Below are 20,451 nucleotides of genomic sequence, written 5' to 3'. Positions count from 1 at the left end.
TTTTGGCGGGTGGCGGGCCGGCCCCGCGAGCCACGGCCCGTTTTGCCACCCCTAACATAGAGACAGAGTATTTGGATAATTATACACTTTGTTTTACTCAATGAATATTAATTATCCATTTAATGGTGACTCTATTTGATTGGCTAATTGACAAGTTGAGGTAAGTGTGAAAGAACAGGCTGGCATGTTGAGCAATATTTGTTTGAGATGTAAGCTATCTCACTCTAGGTAGTTCTCAACAGCACACCAAAATATTTTGTATAAATAAATAAATATATATAAATAAAAACAGCTCAGCAATTTAAAGTTTTGCTTTTTCTTTTTATTTTGTTTTTTTAAGGTGACAATAAGATACAGCTAAAGTGCAGATCATTTGCACAACCGAAAATGCTTATTGTATGCTTTAGCTGAAAATTTGAAAATGAAACACCACAGAAATTTCCTTTTTTTTTCTCTGTCAAAATTCAGATGTTTCTTAATAATAGTAATAATTTATTTGATTCTTTAGAAATAAAGATAGCTTATTTAATTGGTCAATGATTTCTTCTGGATATTCCTTTCAATAATTACACTCGGTGCATTGTACTATTGTTTTTTGTTTTTTCGTTTTTGTTTACTAAATTGATTTTTATAAATACATTTATCTAGTTGATTGATTTTTTATAATCAAAATATTGAATTCAAATTCACGTCCATCTAAAAAAAAATTATATTGTCAATCAATTATAAAAATTTAATTTTAATAATACTTATTTTTATTATAATTATATTTAAAGTTGGACCCATCAAAAATAAAATTTTTTTAACATTGAAAAATGATTAAATACATAATCAAAGTTGTTCAATAAATCTATATATATTTTTCAAAATTCTATAAAATTTAAAAAATCTTCTTCGTCACATATGATTAAGGTTCAGGGAAGGGTCAGCGTAAAATTGTCTCTTAGGGCGGTAAAAATTATTTTGGTGTAAAATTGCCTTTTAGGGCGGTAAAGATCCTTCATTAAATGTCCAATGTAAAATTGTCTAATTAGGACATAAAGAATCCTTCATTGAAAGTTCAACGTATAAATGACTCATAGGGTAGAAAGGATCCTTCATTGAAGGTCCAGCGTAAACTTTTATACCCCACGTGCAAAGATCAAATAATCAATATGATAGGACACCTCATTAAAAATCACTGTCTCTGTCTCTGTAGGGAGAAAAGTGTTACCCTTTAAATTAAAACCCATATTAAAAGAATGTTCATACAAACGAAGGACTCAAAGGCCTCACTTTATTTGTCAAAAACATCAAAATAACTAGTCAACATAAGACACCAGATAATTAAATTTCATGATCCATGGGTGTTGCTCGATATTATTACTTGTCAAATCCACATTTTTCATAAATAGGACAACCAACTCCTCCATGTTGTGGTGATGTCTTGCTTGATAAAACCAATCTCATGAAGCTTACCACAGACCTCCTTTTAACTTAGTAGGCATTTCCCTTTCTTTCTTAGGTTCTATTTTGGGAGTCAAGTCCACAAAGTTTACTCCATGCACACCTAGTGAAGGAGAGTAAATTACACCTATCATCTCCCTCTTTACTCTTAGACTGTCATGATAACACCTTTGAATGGCCGCCAAGTCTCCTTGGATCACTCCAACACGTGTGTATGGTAGCAGATACTTCATGCATAGATAGAAGGTTGATAGGGTGACAAACAAGAGGTTGAAAGTATACATACCTATGATTATATTATAGGAGGAAATGGTGTTTATTGTAACACCCCAAAAATCTATATTAATTATTTAATTAGTTATTTAATTAATTTGGCATGAGTATATGAGTCTTTATGAAGTCTTGATGTTCTAATGATGATATTTGTTGTTTTGATGATGATATATGTTGTTTCGATGATTTTGGGTGGTGCATAGATGTTATAAGAATTATTGAGAATTAGGAGTATTTTAGGATAATTAGTTAGGATTATTTTAATTAATAAAATAGAATAATATTGAGGTAGAGATAATAAGGGCAAGTTGGTAATTTCAAGAGGATTAAGTGGAACAAAAAGAGAAAATAAGGAAAATGGTTTTTCATTCGATCGTGGAATTTTGGAGAACGTGAAAGAGAGGAGAGCTAGGGCTTGGGAGAACTTGAAGGCTTTGTAGAACGCAAAGATGATTTTGATACCAAGCTTCAAACTAAGGTAATGGAGTCTATCCTAATTATTATAATTGGCTTAAGTGATTGATACTTGTAGAATTGGTTTTTGGGATTTTGGGGTTTGAAGAATAGATGATGAGGTGATGAGTTCTGATGAATTAGATGTGTTAATTTGCAATAGAATGATAACCGTAATGCATAATACATTGAGTTGTGATTATAAGATGATATACTGAGTTTAGATGATGATTTAGGATATGTAATATGTTGGAATTGCAAGAATTGGGACTGGTTTCGTGCAGGAAATCGCAATAGGATTTCTCTGTTCGCGCTGATTCGTCGGGTGAATCGATAGGGTCACCGGGCGAGTCGATCAAAACAGGACGCGCTGGGCGAATGATGTAGGCGAGGAGAGGTGTTGGCTACTGCCTTAACTCGTCGGGCCAATGAAGAGGCTCGTCAGGCGAGAGACTTGAGAAATTGGAGAAGTTGGTTACTGCCTTCAGTCATAAGGCGAACGAGGGTACTCGCTGGTCAAATGGTGCCTGAACCAGAAAAATTTGTAAGTACCGTAACTTGAGTTTGCAGACTCCGTTTAACGCGTCGTTCGAAGCATAAGAGAGCTAATAAAATAACATATACTCAGGTGGAATAAAATGAATTGTAGGACATAGTTTTCTAGTAATTATTTGATGACGAGATGATGATGATGTCTAGTGACGAATAATAGCAAGTATGATTTCTAATATGAAATTGAATTAATGATGTCTTGTTGTTACTTGATTTGTGTTCTATGATGGTTTATGATGTTGATGTGGTGTATGTATGACGTATGTGTGATTATGAAGCATGTGATGAGGTATGATTAACATGATGAAATGATGGTGCGTTTTAATTAGCCGTGGTCGTATTATATGTTGTTGCACATCATGCATTCATAGCATTTGTAGGACTTTTGTCCAGTGATGGAAAGGCAGATGCCCAATGAAGTTAGGACTGATGTCTAGTGTTGGCATTAATCCCATTGTGTGGATTAAGTGCGTTTTGTGATGTGCTTCGCTTCCAAGCGAGAATTGATCCTATGTTGGGGATCTTTGGAGGAAGATGATTATGTCATTAGTGATGATGAATTGGTACTACATGCATGAGTTTATTGATGTTGCAACTCATTAATTGTGGCATTGTATAATACTTGAATTAAGTGATGCACTTGATGTGATTCTTGAGTTGAAGTATTTGATGTGAAGAATTGAGATTGTTGATTTGCTATAGATGATACTGTGTTGTTGTTGTCCCCATGCTATGACTACTATATCTATTACTTATGCTTTTTAAAATGATTGCGATTTACTCACCTTTTGTGTTTGAATGTTGCCTCCACTTGGGTAACGCGCATGTGATAAAGATTAGTGCAGGAAGCTTATGAGGTAGCTTTGGAGTGCGCTTACTTTAGTTCTGTTGAGTCTATGGATCTTGCTATGATATGTAACATATGGATTGGTATCAGCTGATTTGAGAACGATAATTATCTTTGTTATGTTTAAAGAGTTTTGTATTGTTTTTTTTAATCATGTCGTTGTAAGCATGAATTGTGTTGTTTCCGTTGATACTTGAGTTACCTTTCACGGTATTTATTAATAATGATGAAGATGTTTTGAATTGTTTATTCCACTGCGAAGTTTCAAAGTAATTTACTTGATGATATTGAAGGTGCTATGTATATTTAAATGTTTTGCAACCCATGTTATGGAGCAGGGCTATGCATAAAACGATGTTTAATGAAGATGTGACATCCTTGTTATTGTTTCGCGTCTATTAATTTAATAAAATATTCATGAAAACTGCGGGGTTTTAGAAGGGTGTTACATTTATCATAAGGTACATGACTTTGATCATCTTCGTATTTATCATACTACCCAAATATTGTCTTGAGATTTGCACTTGCTCTCCCAAGAAGGTGACTACTGAACCTTGGAACGCCCAAAGATCATATGGATTTAACTCAAGCCTTTTGAATGCGTCCTAATAGAGAATATATGCAAAACTTCCCTGATCAATAAAAACTCACTTAATCTCTCAGTCATCATAACATACTGTTATGACCATGGGATTATAGTCGTGGAGATGAATTTCGATGGCGCCCAAGTCAAAGAAGGTGATATTGTGCTCCGGAGAATTTTTTGGACCTGATTTAGAAAGGGAAGACGAATCTTTTATGGTCATAAATTGTTAGGCGTATCTTTTTTGGTAGGAGCTTGATTCACCACCTGCATCGAATTTTCCAACTATGGTATTGAGAGTATATATAACTAGTTAACCTTTATATATTTTCACTAGTAATTGCCCTTTCTTAATGTAGGGCTCTATGGTGGCTCTCGCCCCTGAGATTTGGATCCTCCTCCTAATTGGAGGAGTCGCCCAAACGAATTTCCTCATACGACCTTCTTGAATGATTCGCTCGATCTCTTTCTTTAATTTGTATCAATTCTCCATGTGACGACCCTTCACTTTGTGATACTTGTATCATCTATTAGGATCAAGCCCTATAGTGTCAGACTTGGGGTTCAGTGGTGGCGGGATGACATGAGTGTGAAAGGCTTCGCATATTGAACAATGTGAAATTCATAGTGGGCCTCTCATTGCATTTGAAGGTCTCCCGATCTCTTAGAGACGAGATGTAGTGACTCCTGCGTAGTTGTTGTGATGCATCAGGAATGTTGAATGTTCATTCATTAGTGGTCATCACCTTTTTCTCTGTGTTACTCTCCTCGCCCTTGATATAGCATTCAGCCTGTGTCATAATTTCTACCAGGTAAGTCGTCATCCTATAGGTGAGGGACTCGTTGAAGTGTACAACCCTCAAACCATAGTGAAATTCCCCTATGAACATTTTTTGGTTTGTATGTATGAATTTGATGTCCGCTTCATTAAAAAGGACAAGATACTCCCTCAATGACCCGGAGGATTCTCGCTGGACATTGAAGAGGCTTGTGATTGATACCTTTCGGTGCTTGCAAAATCTAGTGGATTACTTTCTTCACCGGGTCTTGGTAACTAATGACCAACAAATGTGATAATTTCATGGATCATCTCAACACGGTGTCCTTAAGAGTGTTTGAGAGTAGCTTGCACTTTAAAGAGTCACTAATGTCGATGATAGCCATCTATGTGTTCATGGAGGCGACATGATCTTAAGGATCACTCCTTCCATCAAACTTTGTCAATTAGGGGGTTGATAACTTGTCCTTCAAAGCTTGATTATGGCATCACAACTCTTCCATAGCATTTTGCATTTCTACTACGGCCCACTGATCATTGTCTGAACTGCTATTGAATGATGTGGCGTATTATGTTTGTACCATATTAAGGGTGGAAATCGAGACAATTTTTAAAGTGAATATAGGTGTGGTCTATGTTAGTTTTACCTGAACTCTACAGTGGGCGCCAACTGTACTTGCTAAAATTACAATAATGAGATAAGAATAACTTGCTCACGTGATGATTGTGAGAGATCCTGTGTTTTCTGCCAAAAATGTGTGTCTCCTCCTCTGACCCTAGAGACTAGGATATTTATATAAATAACATGGGCTTAGCTATGAGAAGTTTCCCTAGTTCCATCAATAAGAACATAGGGCAGAGAATAATTGTTTCCCCAAATCATGGGGGGACGGTTTTCCTCATTCATTTACATTATCCCACCATTATTCAACGTGTGATGTGTGAGACAGATTATGGTGGTGGATCCAATCCTTGTTGGTCGGCTTGCCATACCTTCATGCAACCACATCCCTTCGGACATCCTGACCCATTTTAGGTAACTAGTCCACTTCAAGTGTCTAAACCCCTTCTCGCCTTTAATTTGATTATGTCATAGGCTATTTTGTCATGGATCATCCCTTATTAATTCTCAAATAAATTATCTCAATCCAAAAATTAAGAAAGAAAGTGAAATTTTTAACTCCTCAAATCAATTTGAAGTAATTTGATATTAAGAGCTAATTAAAGTTCAATCATATTTTTTAACTATTTGAAAAAAGATAATGCATGTTTTGTTTTTCAACAATTTAATTATTAAAATATTTTTTCTTTAATTATATTATCATCATTTCATTTGTTATTTTTTTATTATTGTGAGAATAGAAATGAACATCATGAAGTAAAGTTCTCATTAGAAATCACATGAGTACATGGTGAGATTTATACATATGAGGGTAGTTTGGACCATAAGATTCTACTCCTTATCACACCATAATGTAACTTAGATCTCAAGTAACTAACTCTAATTAAATTATAACTAACTATTTAACAGAATTACAAGTTAGTTAGTGGTGTTAAGTATTCATTCTCATGTGCTACATTGGTTTTATTGTCATGCTTCATTATCTCTCCACAAGTTGAAGGTTGGTAGATATCTATCATCTTCAACTTGGATAATAATTCATTGAATGGTTGAGGATGCAATGACTTTATGAAAAAATTAGCAAGTTGATCTTTTGATTTGATTGGAAGTAGTTTCATAACTCTTTTTCTTTTTTTTTCTCCTTTACAACGTGACACTCGATTTCCAAGTGTTTAGTTCGTTCATAAAAAAGCGGGATTTGAGGCAATGTGAAGAGAACTTTGATTATCATAATATATAATAGGAATTCTGGTTCACTTAATATTCAAATCATTCATAAGATATAGGAGCCATTGGAGCTCACAAGTGACGGTTGTAAGAGCTTTATATTCAACTTCTGATGAGGATCTCGATACATTCAATTGTTTCCTTGATATCCATGAAATAAGTGATATGCCAAGGAAGAAACATTGGCCTGAGACTGATCTTCGAGTGTTTATGCATCCTGCCCAATCAACATCTGAAAATCCACTCAATTGCATAGTTAAGTTTCTAGGGAAAAGAATGCATCGATTTGGACATGTTTTGAGATATTTTAAAACTCTACAGGAAGTGTAACACCCTCTAAACCCACAATAATTATATGGCATAAATCAAAGTAAATCATGCATAACAAAGAGGGTATCATATGTATTTCAAAATTCAAGAAAACAAAACATCATAAAATCCATAGTCATGTTTATAACACAAGCTTACTAGTCATGTTTCATATGCACATCACAGCGGAATTTAAAACAATACCAGTCAAAAGCTCTCATAAAATATATTCATGCATAAAATTTAGGCACCACAGCTACATCGTATAATTCGACATAATCCAAATGAAATGAGAGTAATAACAACATCTCTCAAAACATGAATAATAAACATGAAGTCAAGCATACAACTCCAAATGTGTTACATAACCAGAGCATGGACTACATATCTACCTAAGTAAAATGGTAAAACACAAATAGAGCTTCCCGGCTAGATCCTCGGAAACAACGACACCCTTACTCCTCGGTAACTGAGCGATGTCGTACAAAACATCATTTCAACAAAAGAGTGAGAATTCAAATTATTATGAAAGTATATAATAACGAGTAATGTATAACATATACAATATCCAAATTCTACACACTTAAATTAATCATGTATTCAATATCATATCAATACATATCAAATAATTCACACCTACAATATAACTCAAAACACATTCAAGATTACCAAGTAATTCAAACACAAATATCCACAAGTACCAATTACACAATTAGCACTCATATTCACCAAATGCAATACACATTGACACATATGACACAATAAGACTCAATGTAAATACATGTGGTACCAATCGTGAACTCCAAGTTCACCTCGTTCCAGATTCCCTCATGGAATCAGAACCACCATTTATGAACATATAATTCAACATTCTAGATTTCCTCATGGAACCAGAATCACCAGCGAGGCTTCAACCCCCCATGAATGCATGTGTAAATACCAATCAACATATACAATTAAGATTATCCACTCAATCTTAATCATACAAGCATATCACAATAATCCATCTCATATGAATTATCCCACCATTTGTACAAACATACACAACTTCATGTTATCGAATACACATGAAAACATCTCTTCAATACACCACCAAATCAACACATTATCAATAACAAGTAGCAAGACATGGCTCAACATTGTTATACTCAAGAATTCACATTTCACAACATATACACATGTAAATTCAAGTATCATGTTAACTCACAAAATTGATTCAAACGCTAACCAAACAATTCCAAAAAATTATGGAAAATTCACTAAAATCCATGATAAATCAGAAGCATAAATGATCCCATTCAGTTTCTGAAAATATAAAATATTTTCTTCCAGACCGCGCTAAGCGAGGCTACCGCGCTAAGCGATATTATGAAAAACTAGAAAAACTCTATTTCAGACAACATTTTGTCCAACTCGAATTTTTGATTAAAAACTATCCAAAACATCAATTTAATTATAGAAACAAGTTATTATATTATATACATATCATTTAGAACCAATTAACATCATTAAAACACAATTCTTTGACATTGATTTTATCACCTATTTTCAAACCCTAAGAATCAAAACTTATGGAAATGAATGATTAACAATTCACAAACTCATGGAATAACAACATTCTAAACATACATACATTATATAACAACAAGTATCAACACCCAAACATGTTCAAATCACTAATTTCATGATATCTCAATCAAACCCAAACATGTTAAACTAGAAATTCCAAAATCTGAGATCCTAACATGTTTTTAAGCATTACAATATCAGTATATAAACCCATAATCAAGAAATCCCACCCTTACCTTGGTGATTTCTTTCATAAGTTAACTTCCTCTTCTTTCTCCCTTTCTCTTCTCTTCTCTCTTCTCTTCCTTCTTTTCTCCACTTCTTTCACTATCTTTTCTCTTTTTTTTTTTTTTTAATTTTGTGAAAACCCTTACTATCTTTTAGTTCACTAATGGGATTAACAATAACACCCCCTTATTTCTAATACTAACCTGGCATAGGCCCAATTAGTTATTTCCTCATTTTCTCACTTCTAACCAAAATCACATACAAACCAAATAATGAGTGTTGCAATCTTGATGTAACTTTATTGGAGGATCAGATGGTGTAGAAACTGAGTTGCATGCAATAAATCCTGAGTCATCTATTAAATCAAGACAATACTTTCTTAGAATTAAGAATATACCTTGCGTCACTTCAATGCCTAGAAAATACTTCAGCTTGCCTAGATCCTTAATTTTGAATGTATTATCCAAAGACAATTTGATTGAATTGAATTCATTCAAATCATACCCAGCTAGAATAACATCATCATCATACACTAACCAAATTGTGATGGATGATGTTTTGGTTTTCACAAATACATAATGATCAAGGTAGCTTGTTTATAGTGATGTGCAATGAGGAAATATGTGAGCCTTTCATACCATCTCTTACTAGCTTGTTTAAGCCCATAGAGGGATTTGACAAGCTTACACACTTGGCTAGGCTTACTAAAAGTCACACATGGGGGAATAGTCATGTACACATCTTATTGAATGTCAACATGCAAATATTCATTATACACATAGAGTTGATGTAAATACCATTGCTTTCATGAAGCCAATGCTATGATAGTTCAGACAATTGTAAGCTTAGTGACTGGTGAATAAGTTTCGAAATAATCAAGACCTTCTTTGTGGTTACATATGTTGGCTACTAATCATGCCTTAAATTTGTCAATTTAACCATTAGTAAGGTATTTGATCTTGTAGACCCATCAATAACTAATTAGTGTAACAACAGGAGGTAAGTCTAAAATTTTCTGAGTGTCGGTTTTCTGCTAGAAGTTCAAGTTGTATGGCTTGCTTCCAAAATTCATGCTTAGAGGCTTCATCATAGGTCTTAGGTTCAGTATGAGACACTACTGACAAAGAATAATGTGACTTTGTAGGAGAAATATTGTAATGTGAAATGAAATTTGACAAATGATAAGAATTACATGAGGAAGATGAATTTGATGTAGCAAGGGAATTACAAATGTAGTCTTGCGAATAATATGGATGGTGGTTCACCCTCGAAGAAGATCTGGTTGGTGGGGGTTGTATGGTTCATGGAATGGTCAAGTGTAATGGTGGCAGGCTGGAGATCAGGTTCAATATGTGGAGTAGTGTTTGAAGTGAGTTAAGCTGTAGATGTGCTATGAGTTGGGTCAGGTGTATGTATTTGATATATTGGTCTGGTAAAACATGTTCGTTTGGTCCATATGGTTAAGATTCTCATTTGTGGATAGAAAGTAAGACCGTAAGCTGTATGGGGATTGGTCATTTTGTTGGTAAGGTAGAATGTGCTCATTGAATATAAAATTTCTAGATACAAATACTTCACTAGTATGAAAATCAAGCATGATGTAACCTTTCATACCAGGTTTGTATCCTAGGAATATGGACTTCATTGCTTTAGGATCTAATTTGGTTCTATGAACTTGAAGAGTGGAAACACAACATAGAGAGCCAAATACCTTGAAAGCCTCAAGATCAGGAAGTTTGTTGTGTAAAATTTTGTAAGGTGATTTGTTATTGAGAATTAGTGATGGAACCCTATTGATGATGAAGGTTGCAAATTGAATGGCAAAATACCAATATGTCTTAGGGGGTTTGGATTGGTACAAAATGGATCTTCCTTCATTCAACAAGCTCTAATGTTTCCTTTCAACTCTGCCATTTTGTTGAGGGTTTTCAACACATGACCTTTGGTGTAGAATGCCTTTGGATACATAAAACTGATGCAACATGAATTTAGGCCCATTGTCTGACTTTACAGCCTTAGGTGTAATGAGAAATTGGTTAATGACCATAGTGATATAATTTTGAACTTGTACAAATGCTTCAGACTTAGATTTCAAAAGAATATCCATACAAATCGTGTGTGATCATCTAGGATTGTCAGAAAATATTTGTGATTGTATATGGATGGAATGGCTAAGAGTCCCCAAATATCAAAGTGTAAAAGTTCAAAATTATGAGAAGCAATAGAATTACTAGAAAGATAAGGTAATTTTCTTTGTTTTGACAAGTGGCAAATATCACAAGTAGCTTTATTATCAAATACAAAAGAGGAATACATTTTGGACATTTGTTTAATTCTCTTAGATGACACATGACCTAACCTAAAGTTCCATAAGGCAGATTTAGGGATTACAACATTTTGAGGAGAGGGAGTGGTTGTATGACATGTATTAGTTTGTTTAGGAAAGTTGAGATGGTGACTAGGGGATCTCTTAGCAGAATGAGTATTCTTTATTTGCATTTTAAATAAGCCATTCTCTTTACTATCTAAACCAATCATCCTCTTGGTATCCATTTCCTACAAGATGCAATTATCAATAGAGAAAATGGCAGAACATTTCATATATTGGCAAAGTTTAGAAATGGAAATGATATTTAAGTGAAAATATGGTGCAAATAAAACACGGTTAAGATAAAAACTTGATGAAAAAGTAATGTTCCCAACAAATTGAACCATTATGCAGGTGCCATTAGGTAGAGTATTTTAATAGGTATAATCTTGTATTATGAATTGAAGAAATCTAGATAGGAGCATACATGATCATTAGCTTTAGAGTCCAAGATCCATGTATGGGAAGACATACTAATATGGGAAGTGGTATTACATACAATACCCGAAGATTGATTAGCATGACTAGTGGAAATCTGATTGGTGGTTGAAATTGAAGTAGATGGTGGCATGTTTGATTGTTGAATCAAGTTGATAAGTTGTTCATACTGGGATTGTGACATGGGTATCAGGTTACTTGTAGACGGAGCATCATGAGATCCATCAGTTGGTTGAGTATAAGTGTTGATCCTAACTTGACTTGCATTGATAGAGGATTTTCTTTTCTTGAACTTGGGATGGCCATGTTTTTTATAGCAAAATTCAGTCGTGTGGCCAGTTCTATTACAAAATGTGCACACCATAGGAGCAATATTTCGGGTTGTTTGAACCACCTTTATGCTTGAATTCTGGTTTGTGTGCAACATTCACCAAAATAATAGTGTCTTCAACAGTAGCAAGGGTTTTATGGTGGCTATCTTCTTGAGTAAAAGATAGTAAATATGATTGATGGATGGTAGATGGTCCATGAGTAAAACTTGATTCTTGATAACATAAAAAGTATCATTCAAACCAGTAAAAAATTGGATAACTTTTTCCTTAAGTCTGTATTCTTGAGCCTTTCTAACAGCGTTACAACGGCAACAATGAGTACAAGTGCAAATAGGCAACTGTCGATGACAATCGAGTTCCTCCCATAATCTCTTTAGCTCAAGAAAGCAATCCATAACATTTCTGGAGTTTTGTTTTAGGTTATTAATGGTTGAACGCAGAGTTAAGATTCGAACACTATCAACTTTGGAAAATCGTTCATGCAAATCATTCCAAACATCTATTGCATGTTCATGATAAAGAATAGTTGGGGAAATTTATTCACTAACCAAGTTGATGATCCAAGAATGTATAAGATGATTGCAACGTTCCCATTGGGCGTGGTTGAGATCATCTTCATCAAGAACTTATATGGATCCATCAACAAACTTCAACTTGTTCTTAGCTCTTAAAGCACGCTCCATGGATCTGCTCCATGACAAATAATTGGAACCATCAAGCTTTGGAGTAACGTTTATAGAATTTGGACATTCACTTGGATGAATGTAGTATATTGAATCAAGATCGAGTTAATGATTTGGTGCGAGACGCGGAGGCAATGATTAATCGATGATGGAAATGAAGAAATAACATAATCAAATGCGGAAACACAATCAGATGTAAGAAATTGATCAAAACAATATCAAAGATAGAGAAAACTCGCAACATAATCAATTGCAAAAGATATAAACTAATTACAACAAGATCAAATACAAAAAATTAATCATAAAATGAGTAGATAAGAAGAAAACTTCAAATGAAAGATGAAGTAAGAGTAAGAAGTGTTCATGTTAATACCATATTGAGAGAATAGAAATGAACATACTAAAGTAAAATTCTCATTAGAAATCACATGAGTTTCATAGTGAGATTTATACATATGAGGTAGTTTGCACCATAAAATTTTACACTCTATTACATTCTAACTAACTATTTAACATAATTACAAGTTAGTTAGTGGTATTAAATATTCATCCTCATGTAGTACATTGGTTTTATCCCCATGCTTCAATAATTTTACAAGTTAGTTAGTGATATTAAATATTCATTCTTATAAATTTTTAAATCTATAGACAAAATAATGATAAACATAAAAATATTTAGTTAACCAGGTTAGTATTTGTAACTATTTATTTATTATTTATAAAAGAAACAAGGAAATGAAACATACTTACATAACCTGACAATAAATATAACCAAAAAAGTCAAGCCACGTCACCTCATAGTAAGCCATTTGGTGACAAATTGAAGCAAACAATTATGCCATCATTGAAGCCGTATTTAAAGGGTAGCTGAAAAAAAATATCTCGTATGAACTCAAATCCTTTTAGAGTATATATAGTCACCAAGACTTCTTGAAATTTTAGAGAGGACCAATCTAAATAAACCAAGTTTTGTTATTTAACTCTAAGTGGAAAAACATTTTGATGTACACATTAATTTTCCATAGTCAAAATAACCATTGACTTTGTTTAATCTTTTTATGTAAAGGTGTATAGTGGACAACATAGCCAAACATGGTGGATCTCTCTCTCATGATTATTAAGCACCAACGTGATGCTTCTAGTTTTGGATCTCATCACGAAGGAACATGGCATATTCCATAGTTGTATTATTTTATTCTATACTACTAGTTTTTTAAGAATAAAAATAAAATCAAAATAGCATAGTGTTGTCCCACAATGTGTTTTCTGGCTATGGTTTGGTATGTTAGATGTGTCGGTGGGATTAGGTTGTAACGCGGTGTTTAAAATCATATAAAGATGATTTTAGGTCAATTGGTTAGATATTAAGGTGGGAACAGAACAAGTAGTAAAAAGTAGTAACACGTTTGTTATTATTCTATCCATAAACCTTTTTTTGACTGCGTTCAATCTATATATATATATATATATATATATATATATATATATATATATATATATATATATATATATATATATATATATATATATATATATATATATATATATATATTTCATATTTTTGTTTATTACCATAATATACAACTTTCTTTAACTTTTTTTTATCCAGTTGATCTTTAAAAAAAAAAAGTCATTCATGACAACAAAGTTGTTGTGATGTGGTGAAAGATGACGGAGAATTTTACCTCTCAAGTCTCACCCATCCAATTTGACTTGGCACATCCCTTTTTCCATAATACTAATAGTATCTCTTTTAAAAAATTTGGTAGACAAACAAAAATTGACAGACACATGAAAATTTGGGTAGCTAAATAAAAATTCTGATATGTATTTTTATCCTTTTTTTAAAAAAAAAAAATTTGATGTGTGTCAAATTTTACTGGTGTATTTCAAAAGTATTAGTGATAATTGAATTTTTTTTTTCCATAAATTTGAAAACTTCAATAGTGTTATTTTATTGATTTTTTTCAAAATAAAAATTCTTAGACTATCGGATTTTTAAAAACCTCCTATGATTATCGATTTTTTCCATAATATTAAAAATCTGGTAGTGTTGATTATCAACAGTTAAGATTTTGCCGACACTTTTGTATGTTTGTGATTGCACCTATAATTTTGTGTGTTCCATATTGATTCCAAACTTGAATAAATATGCATGATTTGTTGTTAATTAAAAAAATATCTCAGAATGTCTCAATATTGACATTTCGCGTTTGTGTACTTCAACTGTGTGAAACCTCCTATTGATTTTAGGCTCACACAGGACACCCATCTTACTATTCTGAAATTCAAACTGAATAATCTTGTGCATCATACCGACAACATAAAAGTGGTCAAGATCAAGTAACATTCGCCATCGATCGATATTGAAGGAAAGATTAGGTTCAGTAAGTTTGAATTGATTTAATATAGGTGAAAATTTAAAAGACATGTGGAGCACATATCACCAATACGAAACAAAGGATTCAATTAAGGTGAATGCGATAATTGCCAACGTTGTAGACGATATGTTGAAATGTCTTCAATCATCTAGCAATGTTTAAGTTATGTTCATGTTATTTTCATGTTAAGTTATGTTCATCCCACAATAATGTAATGCTAATTTTCACCTAATGAAATGTTAAACTAAAGTGCCAACAATATACAAATAATTTAGTAGAAATCCAAAATATTGTCAGCGACAGTAAAAAATAAAAAAAACTAATAAATTTACATAGGTCCACCACGAGCAATATGTTCTATTTACAATGCCAAAGTATACATCTCACCATATGGGTTTGCCAAACCCATAAATGTATCTGAAAGAAGTGTGACCCTTAGCAGTCACTACTGGTCTGTCATACCAGGTGGAGGCAACAACACGTCATCTAAAGATCCTCCATCATGGGAAGGTCCAACATCATCAGCAGACTGAGTAACTGGGATGATGCATGGTGTGATAATGTAACAAACCACTCTTTGTAACCATCCCCACACTACATAGGGAATAACACATCCACTATATTATCTCTAATAGCAATTGCATTGCTGACAATGTTGGACATAAACCATCTATCAATTCCCTCAGATGGAATGCCAAAGACTAGTCAAGGGATGCCCGGAATATACCCAAACTGGCGCAGACACCTCTCACGTAAATATCTAGCCACTAAACTCTCCCATCGTAGATAGCCTAAAAACATGGCAGTACAATCAAAGTCCCAGTGCACTATATGCTCCACGTAGGGTGTCAAAATGACATTACAATCAACACATCGATCCTTCGCCTGTACTTCCAAAGACCCGTAGATGTGAATGTCTAACCCTTCATATGGTGGCCTGTGGGGAGCTAGTGGTAGGAGCACAAGCATGCCTGTCACAAATGGATTGCAAATGCCCGTATATCTGTAGCGGTGAAAAATTGAGACAGAGGCCATTGGATTTACCCAACTCGTATTTTAGTGAAAGTCGTCACCGCGCATTATTGTTTCCAAAGGAAATGGGAAAAGAACAAAGTAAAACCCAAAGAAAATAAAACTAATAAAATAAACAAAGATCTTAGGTTTAGGGGTTGGTTATGCAAGGGGAAGGTATTAGCACCCCTCATATATGTAGTACTCTACAGGAACCTCTTTGAAAATATATATTATTGTTTTATTGTTGTTATTTTTATTTTGTAAAATAGAGTGGGATGGTGAGAAAAGAATTTTATTATGCTCGGCAAGACATCGCATCTTGTGCCTACATACCCCTTAAGTGCAATAGGGAAGTTAAAGCATTTGTAGTTTCCCTTAAAAGGAAAATAACAAGAGCCAAAGTGAAAAAATTATTTTTTGAGTGTTGAACTTTAACAATATACAACAGGTTTTTAAAATGTTGATCTTTAACAATACACAACAAGTTTTTAAAAGGAGTCAAGCTTTAACAATACAAGGCAAAAGTGACATGCTAAGTTTTTCCAATATAAAACATGGTTGATTTTAAAAATGGTTGAATTCTAACAATCCAAAACCAGGTTTTAAAAACAAGGGGAGAAAGTGCTAAGCTTTAACAATACAAAATACAAAGTAAAAGAGAAGGAAAATAAGGTGAGTACCTTGATAATTTTAGCCAAAACTATCTCAATCCTTTGGATTTTTAGCAACAATGGGAAGTTTTACATCTCAAGCAATCATAAAAGATAAGCATCTCAAGTGGTGGGTGAGGAATGTTGAATGTTCATTCATTAGTGGTCATCACCTTTTTCTCTGTGTTACTCTCCTCGCCCTTGATATAGCATTCAGCCTGTGTCATAATTTCTACCAGGTAAGTCGTCATCCTATAGGTGAGGGACTCGTTGAAGTGTACAACCCTCAAACCATAGTGAAATTCCCCTATGAACATTTTTTGGTTTGTATGTATGAATTTGATGTCCGCTTCATTAAAAAGGACAAGATACTCCCTCAATGACCCGGAGGATTCTCGCTGGACATTGAAGAGGCTTGTGATTGATACCTTTCGGTGCTTGCAAAATCTAGTGGATTACTTTCTTCACCGGGTCTTGGTAACTAATGACCAACAAATGTGATAATTTCATGGATCATCTCAACACGGTGTCCTTAAGAGTGTTTGAGAGTAGCTTGCACTTTAAAGAGTCACTAATGTCGATGATAGCCATCTATGTGTTCATGGAGGCGACATGATCTTAAGGATCACTCCTTCCATCAAACTTTGTCAATTAGGGGGTTGATAACTTGTCCTTCAAAGCTTGATTATGGCATCACAACTCTTCCATAGCATTTTGCATTTCTACTACGGCCCACTGATCATTGTCTGAACTGCTATTGAATGATGTGGCGTATTATGTTTGTACCATATTAAGGGTGGAAATCGAGACAATTTTTAAAGTGAATATAGGTGTGGTCTATGTTAGTTTTACCTGAACTCTACAGTGGGCGCCAACTGTACTTGCTAAAATTACAATAATGAGATAAGAATAACTTGCTCACGTGATGATTGTGAGAGATCCTGTGTTTTCTGCCAAAAATGTGTGTCTCCTCCTCTGACCCTAGAGACTAGGATATTTATATAAATAACATGGGCTTAGCTATGAGAAGTTTCCCTAGTTCCATCAATAAGAACATAGGGCAGAGAATAATTGTTTCCCCAAATCATGGGGGGACGGTTTTCCTCATTCATTTACATTATCCCACCATTATTCAACGTGTGATGTGTGAGACAGATTATGGTGGTGGATCCAATCCTTGTTGGTCGGCTTGCCATACCTTCATGCAACCACATCCCTTCGGACATCCTGACCCATTTTAGGTAACTAGTCCACTTCAAGTGTCTAAACCCCTTCTCGCCTTTAATTTGATTATGTCATAGGCTATTTTGTCATGGATCATCCCTTATTAATTCTCAAATAAATTATCTCAATCCAAAAATTAAGAAAGAAAGTGAAATTTTTAACTCCTCAAATCAATTTGAAGTAATTTGATATTAAGAGCTAATTAAAGTTCAATCATATTTTTTAACTATTTGAAAAAAGATAATGCATGTTTTGTTTTTCAACAATTTAATTATTAAAATATTTTTTCTTTAATTATATTATCATCATTTCATTTGTTATTTTTTTATTATTGTGAGAATAGAAATGAACATCATGAAGTAAAGTTCTCATTAGAAATCACATGAGTACATGGTGAGATTTATACATATGAGGGTAGTTTGGACCATAAGATTCTACTCCTTATCACACCATAATGTAACTTAGATCTCAAGTAACTAACTCTAATTAAATTATAACTAACTATTTAACAGAATTACAAGTTAGTTAGTGGTGTTAAGTATTCATTCTCATGTGCTACATTGGTTTTATTGTCATGCTTCATTATCTCTCCACAAGTTGAAGGTTGGTAGATATCTATCATCTTCAACTTGGATAATAATTCATTGAATGGTTGAGGATGCAATGACTTTATGAAAAAATTAGCAAGTTGATCTTTTGATTTGATTGGAAGTAGTTTCATAACTCTTTTTCTTTTTTTTTCTCCTTTACAACGTGACACTCGATTTCCAAGTGTTTAGTTCGTTCATAAAAAAGCGGGATTTGAGGCAATGTGAAGAGAACTTTGATTATCATAATATATAATAGGAATTCTGGTTCACTTAATATTCAAATCATTCATAAGATATAGGAGCCATTGGAGCTCACAAGTGACGGTTGTAAGAGCTTTATATTCAACTTCTGATGAGGATCTCGATACATTCAATTGTTTCCTTGATATCCATGAAATAAGTGATATGCCAAGGAAGAAACATTGGCCTGAGACTGATCTTCGAGTGTTTATGCATCCTGCCCAATCAACATCTGAAAATCCACTCAATTGCATAGTTAAGTTTCTAGGGAAAAGAATGCATCGATTTGGACATGTTTTGAGATATTTTAAAACTCTACAGGAAGTGTAACACCCTCTAAACCCACAATAATTATATGGCATAAATCAAAGTAAATCATGCATAACAAAGAGGGTATCATATGTATTTCAAAATTCAAGAAAACAAAACATCATAAAATCCATAGTCATGTTTATAACACAAGCTTACTAGTCATGTTTCATATGCACATCACAGCGGAATTTAAAACAATACCAGTCAAAAGCTCTCATAAAATATATTCATGCATAAAATTTAGGCACCACAGCTACATCGTATAATTCGACATAATCCAAATGAAATGAGAGTAATAACAACATCTCTCAAAACATGAATAATAAACATGAAGTCAAGCATACAACTCCAAATGTGTTACATAACCAGAGCATGGACTACATATCTACCTAAGTAAAATGGTAAAACACAAATAGAGCTTCCCGGCTAGATCCTCGGAAACAACGACACCCTTACTCCTCGGTAACTGAGCGATGTCGTACAAAACATCATTTCAACAAAAGAGTGAGAATTCAAATTATTATGAAAGTATATAATAACGAGTAATGTATAACATATACAATATCCAAATTCTACACACTTAAATTAATCATGTATTCAATATCATATCAATACATATCAAATAATTCACACCTACAATATAACTCAAAACACATTCAAGATTACCAAGTAATTCAAACACAAATATCCACAAGTACCAATTACACAATTAGCACTCATATTCACCAAATGCAATACACATTGACACATATGACACAATAAGACTCAATGTAAATACATGTGGTACCAATCGTGAACTCCAAGTTCACCTCGTTCCAGATTCCCTCATGGAATCAGAACCACCATTTATGAACATATAATTCAACATTCTAGATTTCCTCATGGAACCAGAATCACCAGCGAGGCTTCAACCCCCCATGAATGCATGTGTAAATACCAATCAACATATACAATTAAGATTATCCACTCAATCTTAATCATACAAGCATATCACAATAATCCATCTCATATGAATTATCCCACCATTTGTACAAACATACACAACTTCATGTTATCGAATACACATGAAAACATCTCTTCAATACACCACCAAATCAACACATTATCAATAACAAGTAGCAAGACATGGCTCAACATTGTTATACTCAAGAATTCACATTTCACAACATATACACATGTAAATTCAAGTATCATGTTAACTCACAAAATTGATTCAAACGCTAACCAAACAATTCCAAAAAATTATGGAAAATTCACTAAAATCCATGATAAATCAGAAGCATAAATGATCCCATTCAGTTTCTGAAAATATAAAATATTTTCTTCCAGACC

Source organism: Vicia villosa, linkage group LG2 (assembly GCF_029867415.1).
Source record: "Vicia villosa cultivar HV-30 ecotype Madison, WI linkage group LG2, Vvil1.0, whole genome shotgun sequence".
Classification (NCBI taxonomy): domain Eukaryota; kingdom Viridiplantae; phylum Streptophyta; class Magnoliopsida; order Fabales; family Fabaceae; genus Vicia; species Vicia villosa.
Note: the sequence above shows the minus strand (reverse complement) of the source record.